The sequence below is a fragment of the Erinaceus europaeus genome, chromosome 8, assembly GCF_950295315.1.
Source record: "Erinaceus europaeus chromosome 8, mEriEur2.1, whole genome shotgun sequence".
Classification (NCBI taxonomy): Eukaryota; Metazoa; Chordata; class Mammalia; order Eulipotyphla; family Erinaceidae; genus Erinaceus; species Erinaceus europaeus.
The window spans coordinates 53718993-53738624 of NC_080169.1; the positions used below are offsets into that span (position 1 = coordinate 53718993).

Here is a 19632-nt window from a genome sequence, read left to right on the forward strand (position 1 = left end):
ACAAATAGTGAAGTAGTGCTACAGATGTCTCTTTACCATTCTTTACCCACTCCCTACCCTCTCAATTTCTGTCTCTATCCAAAATAAAATAATATGGACCCAGGATCATTATGGGGTGCAGGAGGTGGGCGGTCTGGCTTCTGAAATTGCTTCCCCACTGAAAATGGGCATTGACAGGTTGATCCATACTCCCAGCCTGAATCTTTCCCTAGTAGGGCGGGATCTAGGGAGGTGGGGCTCCAGGACATATTGGTGGGGTCGTCTTCACTGAGGAAGTCCAGTTGTTATCATGGTAGCATCTGGAGCCTGGTGGCTAAAAAAGAGTTAAGATATATTAACTCTTAAAATATTCTAACCAAAGGAGACCACCTGGGACTGCAACAAGACAGGACTAGAACAACTTCAGGAACCTACCAAATCACCAGTGAGTGCAAACACATGTGGCTCGTGTATAGAGAAGAGCCTAGGGAGAGATTAAGTGGCTGGTAACAATTTGGCGGTTTACCATTTGCAACACTACTTCCAGTCTGTTTCACCAACAAAAAGATGGCTGAAGGGAGGAGAGAACTCTGCTAAGACTCACCAAATACAACTGTGTATCTCCATTGCTATTACCCTCAGAATCTGAAGCAGCAGGGGGTGGGGTGAGGGGAGGGGGGAGAAGCCCTGTGCTGACACCAGGGGACAGAGTACTAACCAGGAAACTCAGGAGAAGGTCTAAACCTCGGTGGCCTAGTGGTGGGGCTGTGAGAGTCTCTTTGCATAACCACTGGATTTTCTTTGACACACCTTGCTTTATCTCTTGGTCAGAAGTCAGTGATTAAGCTAAGAAGTCTACTTATAGTTTAACAGCCCTCAGGCTCTCATAGCCTACAAGGAAGAAAAAGAACAAAAGAGGTTTTTAAGCCTTTTTAAGCTCCAACATAGGGATTAAAATACTATTGAATCAACTGTCAATTTCCACAACTGTGAACCCTTTAAGTACCTTACTTAGACACAAGTCAATCCAGGCATGAGTGATCAGTAATTTGAAAAGAACTGAGAGAAGGACCTCGTAACATACTATATAAAATGGTTAAACCAACAAGAAGAAATATTGGAGAAATGAACCAGGACAAGAGTCCAGCTAAAAGTCCCCCAAAGGTTGAACCACAAAATAATGAGGTCAACACCCAAACACTAGTTAAGGATATGATAACAGGAGTGAGTAAAGAGTTTGAAAGAATTGTCATCAGAATTGCAGAAACAACAAATGAGACTCTAAAAGAAAACACTAATTATCTCAAGGTTATTAAAGAGCTGAAAGCTGAAATAGCTGAGCTAAGAACACAACTAGCTGAACAAGCTAAAACAGCATTAGAACAGGACAATAATATAGATGAAATCCAGAAAACAGTAGAGGGAAGCAAGAATAGAATCAATGAGGCTGAAGACAGAATCAGCAAGATTGAGGATGAATTAATAAGAAGTAAGAGATCTCAAAAAGAGATTAAGAGATACTGAAAACAACAACAGAGACCTATGGAATGACTGCAGAAGAAATAATATACACATTATTGTCTTACCAGAGGAAGAAAGAGAGGGAGTGGAAGAAAGCATTCTTCAGGACATAAAAGCTGAGAACTTCTCTAATCTAGACAACATAAAAGACATAAATGTTCAAAAAGCCCAGGGGGTCCCAAACAGAATTAACCCAGACTTAAAGACACCAAGACACATCATATTTAGAATGGAAAGTAATAAGGATAAAGAAAGGATCCTGAAGGCTGCAAGAGAAAAACAAAGCGTCACCTATAGAGGAAAACCCATAAGGTTAGCAGCAGACTTCTCCATACAAATACTACAGGCCAGAAGAGAATGGCAAGATATCTATTGAGTGCTGAATGAGAAAGGTTTTCAACCAAGACTACTGTATCCTGCTAGACTGTCATTCAGACTAGATGGAGGCATAAAAACCTTCTCAGACAAGTAAGAGTTGAAAGACTGAACTATCACCAAGCTTGCCCTGAAAGAAGTTCTGAAAGTTCTTCTAAAAAGTCAGATCATCATAAATAGGCCATGTATCATAACACTCTAAAAATCTACAAGAATGGTGTTAAAATATCTTCAAACTTTGGCATCAATAAATTTCAATGGCCTGAATTTACCTATTTAAAGGCACAGAGTAGGAATATGGATCAGAAAACCAACCCAACAGGAAACCAATAAAACTCAACAAGACAAACACAGACTCAAAGTGAAAGCATTGAAAACCATCATATACGCCAATGGCCCACAAAAAGAGCAGGAACAGCTATTCTCATTTCTGACATGATAGACTTTAAAATCAATAAAAATTTAAAAGATAGGAATGGACATTACTTAATGCTCAGAGGATCAGTCGATCAAGAGGACTTAACAATTATTAACATCTATGCACCCAATGAGAATCCATTTAAATACATCAAACATCTGCTGAAAGCTACAGCAATATATTAACAGAAACACAGTCAGAGTAGGAGACTTCAACATCCCACTCTCCCAACTTGACATATCTTCCAGGCAGAAAATCAATAAAGACATGAGGGAGCTAAATGAGGAGATAGATAAACTAGAACTATTGGACATTTTCAGAGTCATTCACCCCAAGAAACTGGAATACATATTTTACTCTAATCCACAAGGGTCATTCTCAAGGATGACCATACGTTAGGCCACACAGACATCATCGGCAAATTCAAGAGCATTGAAATCATCTCAAGCATCTTCTCAGACTACAGTGGAATTAAACTAACACTGAACAATCAACAAAAGATTAGTAATAGTCCCAAAATGTGGAAGCTCAACAGTACCCTACTAACAACTACTGGGTGAAAGCGGAAATAAAGGAAGAAATCAAAATGTTTCAAGAGTTCAATGAAAATGAATACACAAGCTATCAAAATATTTGGGACACAGCTAAGGCAGTACTGAGAAGGAAGTTCATAGCCATACAAGCACACATTAGGAAACAAGAAAAAGCACAAATAAACAACCTGATTGCACACCTTAAAGACATAGAATAAAAACAAAGGAACCCTAAAGCAACCAGAAGGACACAAATCACTAAAGTTAGGGCAGAAATAAATAACATTGAAAATAAGAAAACCATACAAAAGATTAACAAAATTACATGTTGATTCTTCAAAAGAGTGAACAAAATCAACAAACCTTTAGCCAGACACACAAAACAAAAAAGGAGAAGACCTAAATAAATTGGATCATAAATGAGAGAGGAGATATCACAACAGACACTGCAGAAATTTAGTATATCATGGGAGACATCTATGAACAACTGTATGACACCAAGCTAGAGAACCTGGAAGAAATGGATGATTTCCTAGATACCTATGAACTTCCAAAATTAAGTAAAGAGGAACTAGATAACATGAACAGGCCCATCACAGCTAATGAAATTGAAACAGTTATCAAAAATCTTCCTAAGAATAAAAGTCCTGGACCAGATGGTTTTACAAATGAATTCTACAACACCTTCAAAGAAGAACTAATACAGGAGTTGGGTGGTAGCACAGAGGGCTAAGCACAGGTGGTGCAAAACAAGGACGTGTCTAAGGATCCCAGTTTGAGCCCCAGGCTCCCCACCTACAAGGGGTCACTTCACAAGCTGCAAAGAAGGTCTGCAGATGTCTATCTCTCCCCTGTCTTCTCCTCCTCTCTCCATTTCTCTTTGTCCTATCCAACAACAATGACATACATAATAATAATAACCACAACAACAATAAAACAACCAGGGCAACAAAAGGGGGGGAGAGAAATTCTTGAAAGTTTTGACTTAGATAACTAATTTAGGGACCTAAGCAGAGCAGCATTCTTGTTGTTGTTGCTGTTGTTGTTGTTGTTGTTGTTCTTCTTCTTCTTCTTCTTCTTTTTCTACTTCTTCTTCTTCCGCTTCCGCTTCTTCTCCTTCTAATTCTTCTTCTTCTTGATTGTTTTATTGCGGTAATAATGGTTGACAGTACAGTTATTGATACATTCCTAGAATTTTCTCATCTCCCTGCAATAGGTATCTTCAAAACACTTTTTCTCAATCTCAAGTTCCTTTCTTTTCTACCATACACCAAGATCCCAATGCCCTCTCCACCTTCTCTCTTGCTCTCCTTTCCTAGAGTTCTTTGCTTTGGTACAATACACCACATCCAGTCCAAGTTTCACTTTGTATTTTCCCATTCTTTCCTTGTTTCATAAGTTTCATCTCCAAGTGAAATCATCCAAGATTAATCCTTAACCTTACATTTTATCTCAATTTACATGAACCCTTCAGAATCAACCCAAGAGTTTTACAAAGCTTCTCATCTCTGCATCTGAGAATCTTATCTTTTTATCTCTGTTCAAATAAGGTATCTTTCACATAGATATTTATTTTTTATTTACTTTATAATAAAAGTCCTTTATTTTTATTTATATATATTTCATTTGAGATTAAGTAGTTATTTATAATATTATAATATCAAGGGAGTATAATTCCACACCACTCCCATCAACATTCTGTGCCACTTATCTCCAACAAAAACCACCATAGGTTTTCCAAGGTCATACATTGACTACAAATATATATATTTCTTTTTTAAAGTTCACCACATAGAGACTTACTTTCTGCTTTCAATAAAACAAAAAAGAGGAGCAGAAAAAAATCCTGCTTTTAGGACAGAAGGATGTTACAAGCACCATTCACTTACTCATTGTTTCTGTAATTGGAAATAATCAGCCTTATTTCTATGTTGGCAAATCTTGGACAGCCTGATCTCCAAAGACAGTCACATATTGGACTTCAAAATACAATTTGGGGCAAGCACAATTCAACCTGTGGCAGGCACATAAATCACACTGAGGTTTTAATGTCCTCCAAGTATTTCCACTTTTTTTTCCTGTTGATATTTTCTTCCCTTCTGAGTTCATTAATTTTTACAGCATAAAATTCTGCCTGGTGAATAGTTTCTAATTAAAGATCAAATGTATTGATAATTTTTGTATGATGCAAGTTTTTTTTCATATTTAGCAGCCTTACGAATATTTTCTCAAGTGAAACTGAAACTCTCTGCTTAAGAGTTTACCAGGGACTTCCTCATTCTACTTCTGCTATGCAGTTCTTACACAACCCCTGGAAGAGTCAGAGCAGAAGCATCAAGAGTCCCACAGCCTAGAATCCTAGTTTTTAAAAGAGATCTTGACAGTCATCTATCTCCTCACCATCAGAAGACGAATTAAGGAAGCAAAGGTTAAAATCAACTATTTCAAATTCATGATACAAAAGAGAAAAATTTCAGGAAAATCCTGGTAAGTTTCTGAGTCATTTATTACATTTTATTTTATTTTATTTTTATTAGTAATAATAATTAACAAGACTGTAAGATAATAGGGGTAGAATTCCATACAATTCCCACCACCAGAGTTTCATATTTCATCCCCTCCATTGGAAAATTCCTTATTCTTTATCCCTCTGGGAATATAGACCAAAATTCTTGATGGGGTTCAGAAGATGAAAGGTCTGGCTTCTGTAATTGCTTCTCAACTTATACACTTTACTTTTTTTTTTAATAATTTTTAAAATTTTTTTTAAATATTTATTTTATTTATTTATTCCCTTTTGTTGCCCTTGTTGTTTTATTGTTGTAGTTATTATTGTTGTTGTCGTTGTTGGATAGGACAGAGAGAAATGGAGAGAGGAGGGGAAGACAGAGAGGAGGAGAGAAAGATAGACACCTGCAGACCTGCTTCACCACCTGTGAAGCAACTCCCCTGCAGGTGGGGAGCCGGGGTTCGAACCGGGATCCTTATACCGGTCTTTGTGCTTTGCGCCACCTGCGCTTAACCCGCTGCGCTACAGCCCGACTCCCTACACTTTACTTTTTAATGCTTTGGGGCAACATATGCCTTACTTTTAAATTTATTATTATTATTATTTATTGGATAGAGACAACCAGAAATCAAGAGGGTAGGGAAGATAGAGAAAGAAAGAGAGGCACCTGCAGCACTGCTTCACCACTTGCAAAGCTTTCCCCCTGCAGGTGGGGACTAGGAGCTCAAACTAGGGACTAGGGGCCCTTGCACATTGTGACAGATGCGCTCAACCAGGTGCACCACTGTCCTCACCATTCCCAATGCATCTTTATAGATTCTAGTTATAACATTTTTGTAAAGACATATCTCTGTATAAATCATTAATCATTTAAAATATTGGAAGTAATTAGAAATATCAGTGGATTGAATGTATATCAATATATTTAAGCAAATCAACTTTTATTATTATGTGCTATTTAAAAAGAAACATTGTCAAGTATATTTTTTTCAAGTGAGAGTGGCTCTGGTAGCATAGGGTGGTAAGAAAGACAAACTGCAAAGGATTCTAAGCAAAAAAAAATCTAAGCACAAAGGATTTCATGGAAACTGATAGTTGTGCAATTATCAAAATTCTATCTTCCATACTTAAGATGTTGTTAGAAGCTTTACATTTAACTGAAGATAACACCCTTGAGAAAGAAGCTACCTATAGTATATTTCCTTTACAGTTATCTAGTGCAGCAATATGACTAAGAACTGAAATAGAAACTTCAGGAAAATGAAACTTAACTTCTTTGTTTATAATTTCTGTCAGCCATATCATTGCAGGAGATAGAGAGAAGGAGAAGGTAAGGGAGAGGGAGAGGGAGAGAGATACTATTAGTCTAAGAGTCTTACAGAGCAAAGCAACTCCTCAGAATATGAATATTTGTTGTACTACTAGAGACCTCCTTGAGATGATAGTGGGTATGAAGAAGAAGTTACTTGTTTCTAAGAACTCTCCTGATTTAGTATTTTGTGTTCAATAACTAAAAAAGTGAAAATACTAGACTAGTCATTTGAGAATAGCATCCAGTAGCACCTTTACCAATTATTAGTGTTGTTATCACAAGTAGTAACATTTATATTCACAATTGTTTCAAAACAGGAAGCTCAAGGTCCTTAGGAAGCCAAGAGTTATGACAAAGCATTTTCAAATTTTCTCCACCCAGTCACAATTTTGGTCCTTACTTATGCAGGTATTCTGAAATTGGTAAAGTACAATTTTAAGATATTTATTTAGGGAAGACAGAGAGAGAGAGAGAGAGAGAGAGAGAGAGAGAGAGAGAGAGAGAGAAAGAACCAGAGAACTACCCAGTTCTATTTTATTGTGATTTGAGGGATTGGAAATGGACCTGGGACCTTTGAGCCTTGGTGCTACTGCACTTAGGACTTCACTATCTCCCTGTCCCTGGTAAAGCACAAATTTTCAAAAGCAAATATAAACCAAATATAAAAGATTCATTACACTATATTGTCACAGCTGCTCTTGTGGGGTAAATGATGTTGAGAAACTTCTGACTTTATAAAATCTCCAAGGACATTATTGAAGATTAGTGTATTATATGGTCCAAGACATTGTCAATGTTTCCTATTAACAGAAGACTATAGGTTTGTTGAATACATGTAAGTGACCTTACTTGAGAAGCATATTTATATATTCCTCATATTTGTAGGCAGAGTATGAACAAAAGGAAGTAAGAAAACTGTCCCCTGTGTGGTAGTAAAAAATTCACCTTGTAGCAGTCACACTAAACACAGCACACAGTAAATCAGTGGACATACAGAAGTAAAATTGCTGGGCCAGGTGGTGGCACAACTGGTTGAGAGCACATATTACAGTGCTCAAGAACCCAGGTTCGAGCCCCTGATCCCCACCTGCAGAGAGAATACATCAAGAGTGGTGAAGAAGGGCTGTGGGTGTCTCTCTGTCTCTCTCCCTCTCTATTTCCCCTTCTCGTTTTCTATAAAAAAAATAAATAAAGATAAAATTTTAAAAAAAACAAGTTAAATTGCATAACAAACGGGTGTACCACATGAGTAGATTTTAAAAATTCTTTTGACAATATGATTTTATCTTTTAAATTTTTCATTAGTGATTTAATAATGATTAACAAGATAACAGGGGTATAATTCATTTCAGTTCCTACCATCAGAGTTGCTTGTACCATCCCCTCCACTGTCCCTCTGGGAGTATGAACCAAAATTCTTTTTTTTTAAATTTTTTATTTAAGAAAGGATTAATGAGAAAAACCATAAGGTAGGAGGGGTACAACTCCACACAATTCCCACCACCCAATCTCCATAACGCACCCCCTCCCATGATAGCTTTCCCATTCTCTAGCCCTCTGGGAGCATGGACCCAGGGTCATTGAGGGTTGCAGAAGGTAGAAGGTCTGGCTTCTGTAATTGCTTCCCTGCTGAACATGGACGTTGACTGGTCGGTCCATACTCCCAGTCTGCCTCTCTCTTTCCCTAGTAAGGTGTGTCTCTGGGGAAGCTGAGCTCCAGGACACATTGGTGGGGTCTTCAATCCAGGGAAGCCTGGCCAGCATCCTGGTGGCATTTGGAACCTGGCGATTGAAAAGAGAGTTAACATATGAAGCCAAACAATTTGTTGAGCAATCATGGATCCCAAGCTTGGAATAGTGGAGAGGAAGTGTTAGGGAGGTACTCACTGCAAACTCTAGTGTACTTCTGCTTTCAGGTATATATTTTGCAGTAGTTTATGGATATGTGTGAACATAAGCTCTCTCTCACAGAAACTGGTGTATATCTAGGTTATGGGACTTTGTTAGAAAGTGAACCACCTGAGATGAAATTAGAGTGTAATATAAAAGGAAAGGTCTCACCCGAGTAGTGAAGCTGAAGGGTTGTCATTCCACACGTGAAGTCTCTGGACACAGTCTGAGGTGAAGCATGTTGAGGTGTCAATCGTTGCGTTGGTTAGGTTGTGATTGGCGGATGCAGTATTATTTGGTATGGATTGGGAGACGCATACGGGAAAGTGGGCCCTATCCAAGGGTTCCAGGACTGGGGGAAGTAGCGGCTCTATAGTGGAGATGTGAGGTTCCTGCTGTCTTAGGGTTCCAAAAGACAATCGATAGTTAATGTTATCATCACATTATTTGGTAATTGGGTTAACTTTGAAAAGTCCTTTTATTATGGTTTGCTGTACTGTATCCAGTATCTTGTATATAGCTGTGCTATTGGATGCTTCTAATCTACTTGGTCTAGGCTTTTGAGAGAGTCCGCATATCAAATACACAGCGTATATATTAAAAAGATTCAGTTTGTGTTTTGAGAAACTTTGAGACATACAACTGATTTTCCCCCTCTCATATTAATTAACTACTGATTTATATGTCTACATTTTGCTAGGAGTGTACATAAACACCATTCCCACCACCAAAGGACTGTGACCCATCCCTCCCACCCACTCCCACCCCCCACTGGCCCAGGAAGCTGCATGTCTACCCCTCACCACAGGGTTTTTACTTTGGTGCCCTACTTACAATTTGATCAGGTCCTGCTTTTAGTTTCCCTTTCAGATCTTCTTACTCAACTTCTGTTGATGAATGGGATCATCCCATACTCACCTTTATCTTTCTGACTTAGCTCACTTAACATAATTCCTTCTAGCTCTGTCCAAGATGGGTCAGAGAAGGTGGGTTCATTGTTCTTTATATCTGCATAGTATTCCATTGTGTATATATACCACAGCGTTCTCAGCCACTCATCTGTTGTTGGGCACCTGGGTTGCTTCCAGGTATTAGCTATTATGAATTGTGCTGCTAACAACATAGGAGTACATACCTCTTTTTGGTTGGGTGTTATGGAGTCCTTGGGGTATAACCTCAGGAGAGGAATTACTGGATCATATGGAAGGTCCATGTCTAGCCTTGTGAGAGTTTTCCAGACTGCTCTCCACAGAGGCTGTACCAATTTACATTCCCATCAGCAATGTAAAAGGGTTCCTCTGTCCCCACAGCCTCACCAGCATTTGTTGCTGCCGTCCTTTTTGATGTATGCCATTCTTACAGGAGTGAGGTGGTATCTTAGTGTTGTCTTAATTTGCATTTCTCTGACAATCAGTGACCTAGAGCAGTTTTTCATATGTTTATTAGCCTTTTGGATCTCCTCTGTAGTGAATGTTTTGTTCATATCCTCTGCCCATTTTTGGATGGGGTCATTTGCTTTTTTGGTGCTAAGTTTGCTGAGCTCTTTATATATTTTGGTGATTAGTTTCTTGTCTGATGTCTGGCATGTGAAGATCTTCTCCCATTCTGTGAGGGGTCTCTCTGTTTGTTTAATAGTTTCTTTGGATGTGCAGAAGCTTTTCAATTTGATGTAGTCCCATTGGTTTGTTTCTGCTTTAGTCTTCCTTGCAATTGGGTTTGATTCATCAAAGATGTCCTTGAGGTGTATGTGGGAAAGTGTTTTACCAATGTTTTCCTCTAAGTATTTGATTGTTTCTGGTCTGACATCTAGGTCTTTGATCCATTTGGAGTTGATTTTTGTTTCTGGTGAGATAAAGTGGTTCAATTTCATTCTTCTGCATGTTTCAACCCAGTTTTCCCAGCACCATTTATTGAAGAGAGCCTCCTTCTTCCATTTAATCCTTTGGGCCCCCTTATCAAAGATTAGATGCCCATAGGTGTTGGGATTTACTTCTGGGCTTTCAATTCTGTTCCACTGGTCTGTGTGCCTATTTTTGTTCCAGTACCATGCTGTTTTGATGATGATGGCTTTATAATATAGTATAAGGTCTGGGAGTGTGATGCCTCCATTTCTGTTTCTTTTCCTCAAGATGGTTTTGGCAATTCTAGGTGTTTTCAGGTTCCAGATAAATGATTGTAGTGTTTGTTCTATTCTCTTAAAGAAGCTTGGTGTAACTTTGATGGGTATTGCATTAAATTTGTATATGGCTCTGGGGAGAATATTCATTTTGATGATATTTTTTCTTCTAATCCATGAGCATGGGATATCTTTCCATTTCTTGGTATCAGTTTCTATTTCCTTGAGTAGCGACTCATAGTTTTCAGCATACAAGTCTTTCACTTCTTTGGTCAACTTTATTCCTAGGTATTTGATTAATTTTGCTGAAACAGTAAATGAGAGTGATTTCTGGATGTCTTCTTCTTCAGATTTAGTGTTTGCATAAAGAAATGCCACTGATTTTTGTACATTGATTTTGTAGCCTGATACCTTGCTATATTGCCTAATAACTTCCAGTAATTTTCTGCTGGATTCTTTAGGTCTTTCTATGTATACAATCACATCATCTGCAAATAGTGAGAGCTTGACTTCTTCCCTTCCAATCTGTATCCCTGTGATTTCTTTCTCTTGCCTGATTGCTATGGCAAGAACTTCCAATACTATGTTGAAGAGTAACGGTGACAGTGGACAGCCCTGTCTAGTCCCCAATCTGAGGGGGAATGTTTTCAGCTTCTGTCCATTGAGTATGATGTTGGCTGTAGGTTTGCTATATATAGACTCCATTATCTTGAGGAATTTCCCATCTATTTCCATTTTTTGTAGAGTTTTGAGCATGAATGGGTGTTGGATTTTGCCAAAGGCTTTCTCTGCATCTATTGAGATAATCATGTGGTTTTTGGCTTTGCTTTTATTGCTGTGGTGAATGACATTGATTGACTTACGGATGTTGAACCTTCCTGGGATGAATCCCACTTGGTCGTGATGAACAATCTTTTTGATATGTTGCTGTATCCGGTTGGCCAAGATCTTGTTTAATATTTTGGCATCAATGTTCATCAGAGATATTGGTCTGTAGTTTTCCTTTTTTGTTCTGTCCCTATCAGCTTTTGGTATCAGGGTGATGTTGGCTTCATAGAAGGTGGAAGGGAGTATTCCTGTTTCTTCAATCTTATGGAATAGCTTAAGAAGTATGGGTATTAACTGTTTCCTGAAAGTTTTGTAGAATTCATTTGTGTAGCCATCTTGTCCAGAACTTTTGTTGTTGGGGAGATTCTTAATAACGGTTTTAATTTCTTTGTCTGTGATTGGTGCATTTAGATTTTGTAGTTCTTCTTGGTTCAGTTTTGGAAGGGCATATGTTTCTAGGAATTGTTCCATTTCTTCCAGATTCTCTAGCTTGGTGGCATATAGTTCTTTATAGAAGTTTCTCAGGATTCTCTGGATTTCTGTGGTGTCAGTTGTGATATCTCCTCCATCGTTTACAATTCTATTAATTTGAGTCTTCTCTCTTTTTTGTTTGGTGAGTCTGGCTAGGGGGTTGTCAATTTTGTTTAATCTTTCAAAGAACCAACATTTGGCTTCATTGAACCTTTGTATGGTTCTTTTATTTTCGATGTTGTTTATTTCTGCTCTAACTTTAGTGATTTCTGTCCTTCTGGTTGCTTTAGGGTTCCTTTGTTCCTCTTCTCTAAGTCCTTAAGGTATGCAGTAATGCCTTTTATTTTAACTTTTTCTTGTTCTTTAATATGTGATTGTATGGCTATGAGTTTCCCTCTCAGTACTGCTTTATCTGTGTCCCAAATATTTTGATAGGTTGCGTCTTTATTTTCATTAGTTTCCAGGAACATTTGAATTTCCTGCTTGAGTGAGTCTCTGATCCAGTGGTTCTTAAGGAGCATGTTGTTTAGTTTCCAAATTCTGTGTCTTTTAATAATTTTCTGTTTGTTGTTAAATGTTGGTTTTACTCCACTGTCGTCTGAGAAGATACTTGGGATGATTTCAATGCTCTTGAATTTATTGATGCTGTCTTTGTGTCCTAACATGTGGTCTATCCTTGAGTATGTGTTATGTGGATTTGAAAAGAAGGTGTATTCCAGTTTTTTGGGGTGGAGGAGTCTGAAAATGTCCCAGAGGTCTAGTCTGTCGATCTCTTCATTCAATTCTCTTGTATCTTTATTGGTTCTCTGCTTTGTTGATCTGTCTAAGTGTGAGAATGGGGTATTGAAGTCTCCCACTATTATTGTATTACTATTGATGTATTTTTGAAATTCTTTTAGTAGGTGCTTAATGTATTTAGATGGTCCCTCATTGGGTGCATAGATGTTAATAATTGTTAAGTCTTCTTGGCTGATTGATCCTCTAATCATTATGTAATGTCCTTGCCTATCTTTTATTACTTTATTTAATTTAAAATCTATCGTGTCTGAGATGAGAATGGCTGTTCCTGCCCTTTTTGTGGTCCGTTAGCCTGTATGATAGTTTTCCATCCTTTCACTTTAAGTCTGTGTTTATCTTGTTGTGACAGATGGGATTCTTGCAAGCAGCATATGGTTGGGTTATGTTTTCTGATCCATCTCCCCACCCTGTGCCTTTTGATGGGTGAGTTTAAGCCATTGACATTTATTGATATTATGGATTTAATGTATTGTAGTGCCATTGTTGTAAAAAAATTGTTTGCTCTGATATATTGCAAGTATTATAGTGATGTTCTTGTTTATAAGAGGTCTTTTAGTACCTCTTCCAGGGCCGGCTTGGTAATGGTTGCCTCCTTTAACTGTTGTTTATCTAAGAAGGTTTTGATCCCTCCATCTAGTTTGAATGAAAGTCTAGCATGATATATTATCCTTTTTTGAAACCCTTTTTCATTCAGGGCTCGATAGATATCTTGCCACTCCCTTCTGGCTTTTAGAGTTTGAGTGGAGAAGTCTGCAGATAATCTTATGGGTTTTCCCTTATATGTGACTTTTTGTTTCTCTCTTGCAGCCTTTAGGATCCTTTCTTTATCCTTACTCCTTCTCATTGTAACTATGATGTGTCTTGGTGTCTTCAGGTCTGGGTTGATTCTGTTTGGTATTCTCTGGGCCTCTTGAATCTTGATATCCTTTCTGTTATTCAGGTCTGGGAAGTTTTCTTCTATTATTTCCTCTAGAATGTTTGCTTCCTCTTCCTCTCTTTCTTCCTCTGGAAGGCCAATTATACGAATGTTACTTCTTTTGAGATCATCCCATATGTCTCTGTTGTTGTTTGCAGTGTCTCTCAGTCTCTTTTTAAATTCTTTCACCTCTTTCTTTGTTTTCTCTAACTCATCCTCTGTCTGACTATTTCTGTTTTCTGCTTCTGTTAGTCTGCTTTCCCTTGCCTCAGCTTCTTTCTTCATTACAGCTATTTCAGCTTTCAGTTCTCTAATTGCATCAACATAATCAGTATTTTCCTAGGGGGTCTCAACTGTTTTTTCCCTAATACTGCCATTCCTTTCCTCCAATGTTGTTTTCATTTCTGTGATTAATAAGTTTATTATTGCTTGCATACTTTTCTTATCTATGGTTACTTCTGGCTGATTTGTAGTTTCTCCTGGGCTCTTGTCTTCATTCATTGGAGTAGTAGTTTTATTTGTTTTTGATCTACCCATTTTTTTTATTTATGTGTTTCTTTTTTTTTGTTCTTCAGTTGTTGTGTCTTGAGTACAAGTAACACTGTACTAAATACCTTTATGACAATTGCACTCACCAATCTCAGGAATTACAGTAGCAACTGAAGTAAGTATTGAAGTAGTTTAATCGTTACCAGTTAGCCAAACAATTTCTCCAGTCCGTGAAAAAATAGTAACCAAATCCCAGTGAAGAAATAGAAAAGATAGAAAGGATAGCAAGAATAGACAGTTATGCAAATCTACTATCCACTGTATATTCTAGGAGTAACAAGAGGGGAAAGGAAACTAGAGCAGAGATACACACATAGAGAGTCCACTCTGCGTCAGATTTCTTCCCCAAAATAATTCACAAATTCAGAAAGGCAAAGAAGAAGGAAGAAGTGTATGACAAGATTAAAAAAAAGAGAGAGAGACAAGAGAGAGAAAAGGGAGAAGATAAGAAAAAGAGTTGTAATTAAAGAGCAGTGAAAGGAAATTCCCAAATGTGTATCAGTGAATTCAAAAAAGCACCCTGTTTGATGGTGTGGGGGATCCTGCTAGGAGCTGGTCCCCAGGGACTGCTTATGGGGTGGAGGGGCGGGACGGAGGTATGCTTGAAAATTAAAAGGAAGAAAAAAAATTTTTTCCCCCTTTTTTCCCTACTCTAATTCTTAACCCAAATTAAGTTGTAGTCACCTCCTTGGTGTCACCGCTAGGACCCCTTATTGGCTGGCCTGCTAAAGGCAGAAAATCCTACTGTTTCCAGGAGATGTGTTCGGAGCTCTGCGGCTAGCAGCTTCTCAGTCCGCCATCTTCCGGGAAACCCCCCCATCCAGACTTTTTTAAAGGATTTCTCGATTATGAAAACTAGCTCCAAGTCCTTTGATCCAATGAGAGCTATACTCAAGAAGTCTTTGGATCCGCCCTCAGGGTCGCAGTGGTCCCCGGAGACTTCCAAGAGAAAGCCCCCAAGCTACAGTGCTCCCTCCCGGTCCTCTGCCGGCCACCCAGCAGCGCTCTGCAACCGGCGGAGGAGCCGCCTTCCTGGGCGGAGGACAGTGCCCAGAGCACCCGCCTTGCCTGCCGCTGCCTGGGAAGTCTGGAGCAGCTGCCCGCTAGTCCGTGCCACCTTTACTCTAATTCTTAACCCAAATTAAGTTATAGTCACCACCTTGGTGTCACCGCTAGGACCCCTTATTGACTGGCCTGCTAAAGGCAGAAAATCCTACTGTTTCTAGAAGATGTGATCAGAGCTCACGCCACTAGAAGCTTCTCAGTTCGCCATCTTCCGGGAACCCCCCATGAACCATAATTCTTCATGGGCTGTAGAAGGTAGACAATCTGGCTTCTTTAACTGCTTATTCACTGGGCATGGATACTGGCAGGTTGATCTATACCCCCAGCCTGTTTCTCCCTTTTTCTACTGGGATAGGGCTCTGGAGAGGTGAGATTCCAAAATACATTGGTGAGATCACCTGCCCAGAGGTGATCAGGAGGTAGCAGCTGCAACTCAGTGGCTGAAAGGTGGTAAGATATAAAGCAAGACAAATTATTTAATAAACAGGAACCCAAAGGTAGGAATACAGATGATATTAGAAATCTTCAGGTGGAAAGAAGCTAGGAACTTATATACAAGAGGCCTATGATTTTGTTAATTTTTGCCTGAGCCTAATAGCTAAAATGCAGGTGGACTAAAAATTGTGTCTGGAAAGATGGTGTCAGAGTGGAAAATAGGGATAGAAAGCTGTATTAGAGCAAAGAGTAGCTCCCCAATATGAGAAAAGTATATAAATTGTATTACTTACCCCTTTGATCTGACTGAGGGCCCATATATATTCCTATTTAGCACAGGAGCCTGTGTGACCTCTGAGTCCCTGTCAGTCTGAGCTCACAGTCCATAGTCACAGGTACTAACATTCTAGGCTGCACTCATTTCAGGACCAGTCTTCAAGTGGCATAGTAGGTTGACCCAGCCTCCAGAAAAGTTTAGAATAATGGCATTGAAATACCTTAAATAAAGAGGCCAGATGGTGGCACGCCTGGTTGAGTGCATATGCTACAATGAGCACGGACCTAGGTTCGAGCTCCCAGCCCCCACCTGCAGGGGGAAAGCTTTGCAAGTGGTGAAGCAGTGTTGCAGGTGTCTCTGTGTCTCTCTCCTTCTTATCTCCCCTTCCCTCTTGATTTATGGCTGCCTCTAGCCAGTAAATAAATAAAGATAATAAAAGAATTTAAAAAAGAAATACCTTAAGCCAATAATATCAATAAATGTCAATAGCCTGATGTCACCTATAGAAAAGTACAGAAATATACATTCTTTTCTGGAGCTTATGAACAATATTCTGAAGGATAGACCACATATTGAGACATAAAACAAGTCTCAATAAATGTAGGAAGACTGAAATTATTTCAGGTATCTTTTTAGAGCACAAAGTGCTAAAACTATAATAGCACTTAATCATAAAAACCAATACAATTTCAATTTTTTATTAATCACATTATCTCTGTAATTTTTCAGAGTTGATTTTCTATTGACTACTTTTTCTCTTGGTAATAGATAATATTTTCCTGCTTGTCTCACGTATAAGAATTTGATTAGATAAATTATTACATTTGTATTATTGAAAAGTAAAGTTTGTGACACCTATTTTTTACCTTTGATATGAACAGCTGGGTTATTTATATAAAGTTTGATTCCTTTGCACATGTTTGTAGTACATCTAGAATAGTAGTAGTACATCTAGAATAGAATTTAATCTAGAGTTGATCTAACAGCACTATTAAGACTTCCTCTTTCTGAAGTCTTTATGAAAAGATCCATGTGCTTCCTGGAATCTTTCCACTCCAGCTGGTAAAAATTCTGATCCCATGTGAGGTCTAAAAACGTTTTTGAGCTTGATTCTTCCCCTTCCCACAGCATTTTTTTTTTAAAAATAACTCAAAATTTTATTTTATAGAATTATAGCAAAGGACTTAATGAGTTTTGGATTCATCAAAGTCTGCTTCCATTTAACTTTTGCCTTTACTATGCTCTATGTTATAAAGTTTAGCCACTTTGGCAACCCTGAACTATAATTTTTGTCGGTAAGTTATTTTCTAACTTATTTTAAAAGTATATTTATTGAATAAGAAAGCCATAAATCTAGAGAAAAAGGGAGATAGAAGGAGAGACAGAGAGACACCTACCGCATTGCTTCACTACTTGCAAAGCTTCCCCCCTTTGGTGGGAGTTAAGGACCTGAACCGAAGTCATTTCAAACTGTAACATGTGCATTCAACAAGGTGTGTCACCAGCAGACCGCTTGATGTTTTTTTTTTTTTTTTTTTGGTACAAATTTCCTGGGTTCTGTTTGGTTTCTCTTACTCTTTTTAAAAATTTTATTAGTTAGGGTTTGCTGTACAGTATCCAGTATCTTGTATATAGCTGTGCTATTGGATGCTTCTAATCTACTTGGTTTAGGCTTTTGAGAGAGTCCGCATATCAAAAACACAGCCTATATATTAAAAAGATTCAGTTTGTGTTTTGAGAAACTTTGAGACATACAACTGATTTTCCCCCTCTCATATTAATTAACTACTGATTTATATGTCTACATTTTGCTAGGAGTGTACATAAGCACCATTCCCACCACCAAAAGACTGTGACCCATCCCTCCCACCCACTCCCACCCCCCACTGGCCCAGGAAGCTGCATGTCTACCCCTCACCACAGGGTTTTTACTTTGGTGCCCTACTTACAATTTGATCAGGTCCTGCTTTTAGTTTCCCTTTCAGATCTTCTTACTCAACTTCTGTTGATGAGTGGGATCATCCCATACTCATCTTTATCCTCCTAACAAAAGGACTTTTCAAAGTTAACCCAATTACCAAATAATGTGATGATAACATTAACTATCGATTGTCTTTTGGAACCCTAAGACAGCAGGAACCTCACATCTCCACTATAGAGCCCCTACTTCCCCCAGTCCTGGAACCCTTGGATAGGGCCCACTTTCCTGTATGCGTCTCCCAATCCATACCAAATAATACTGCATCCACCAATCACAACCTAACCAATGCAACGATTGACACCTCAACATGCTTCACCTCAGACTGTGTCCAGAGACTTCACGTGTGGAATGACAACCCTTCAGCTTCATTACTCGGGTGAGACCTTTCCTTTTATATTACACTCTAATTTCATCTCAGGTGGTTCACTTTCTAACAAAGTCCCATAACCTAGATATACACCAGTTTCTGTGAGAGAGAGCTTATGTTCACACGTATCCATAAACTACTGCAAAATATATACCTGAAAGCAGAAGTACACTAGAGTTTGCAGTGAGTACCTCCCTAACACTTCCTCTCCACTATTCCAAGCTTGGGATCCATGATTGCTCAACAAATTGTTTGGCTTCGTATGTTAACTCTCTTTTCAATCACCAGGTTCCAGATGCCACCAGGATGCTGGCTAGGCTTCCCTGGATTGAAGACCCCACCAATGTGTCCTGGAGCTCAGCTTCCCCAGAGACACACCTTACTAGGGAAAGAGAGAGGCAGACTGGGAGTATGGACCGACCAGTCAACGTCCATGTTCAGCAGGGAAGCAATTACAGAAGCCAGACCTTCTACCTTCTGCAACCCTCAATGACCCTGGGTCCATGCTCCCAGAGGGCTAGAGAATGGGAAAGCTATCATGGGAGGGGGTGGGTTATGGAGATTGGGTGGTGGGAATTGTGTGGAGTTGTACCCCTCCTACCTTATGGTTTTGTTCATTAATCCTTTCTTAAATAAAAAATTTAAAAAAATTATTAGTGACTTAATGTTGATTTCCAAAATTATAAGGTGACAGGAGTATAATTCTAAACGATTCCCACCAGGAGTTCTGTATCTCCATTCCTTCCACTGGAAGCTACAGCAGTTCTCCAAAGGTTGTAGAAATGAGTGAACTATTATTTCTGTAGCTGTCTATATATGTATACATTTGTCCATTTTTCCATAGTTCCATCTTATTTCTCTCCAAGTCACACCTATGCTTATTACTATTACTGAATGTTATTTTTTCTCTTCTATCTCTGGGTCCTGATGAAGATGGAGTTCAGAGCCCTCTATTCATCTTCTCCCTATTATTTCTCCCCTGCTGGGAGTATGGACCAAATTTCTTTTGGGGATGCAGGAAGTGGGAGTACTGGCTTCTGTAACTGCTTCTCCACTAGATGTGGGTGTTGGCAGGTCAGTCCACATCCCCAACCTGTTTCTAACTTTCCCTAGAGGGGTAGGACTCCGGAGAGGTGACATTACACTCTGTTGATGACATAATACTATAGCAAGAGAACTCCAAAGACCACCAAAAAACAACTGGAAATAATTAATAAATTCAGTAGAGCATCAGGATTTAAAATCAAAACACATAAATCCATGGCATTTCTGCATCCAAACAAAAAGTCAGA

At 38.8% G+C, this 19632-nt stretch overlaps 1 protein-coding gene across 1 annotated transcript in view; it reads left to right on the plus strand.

The window, feature by feature from the left end:
- The first annotated feature begins 5147 nt into the window (after positions 1-5147).
- Positions 5148-19632, plus strand: part of SAMD9L (sterile alpha motif domain containing 9 like) — a 37803-nt gene continuing 23318 nt past the window's right edge. Inside the window, exon 1 of the mRNA XM_007522493.3 lies at positions 5148-5313. The gene's annotated coding sequence lies outside the window, so the exon portion shown is untranslated. The remainder of the gene's footprint in view (positions 5314-19632) is intronic.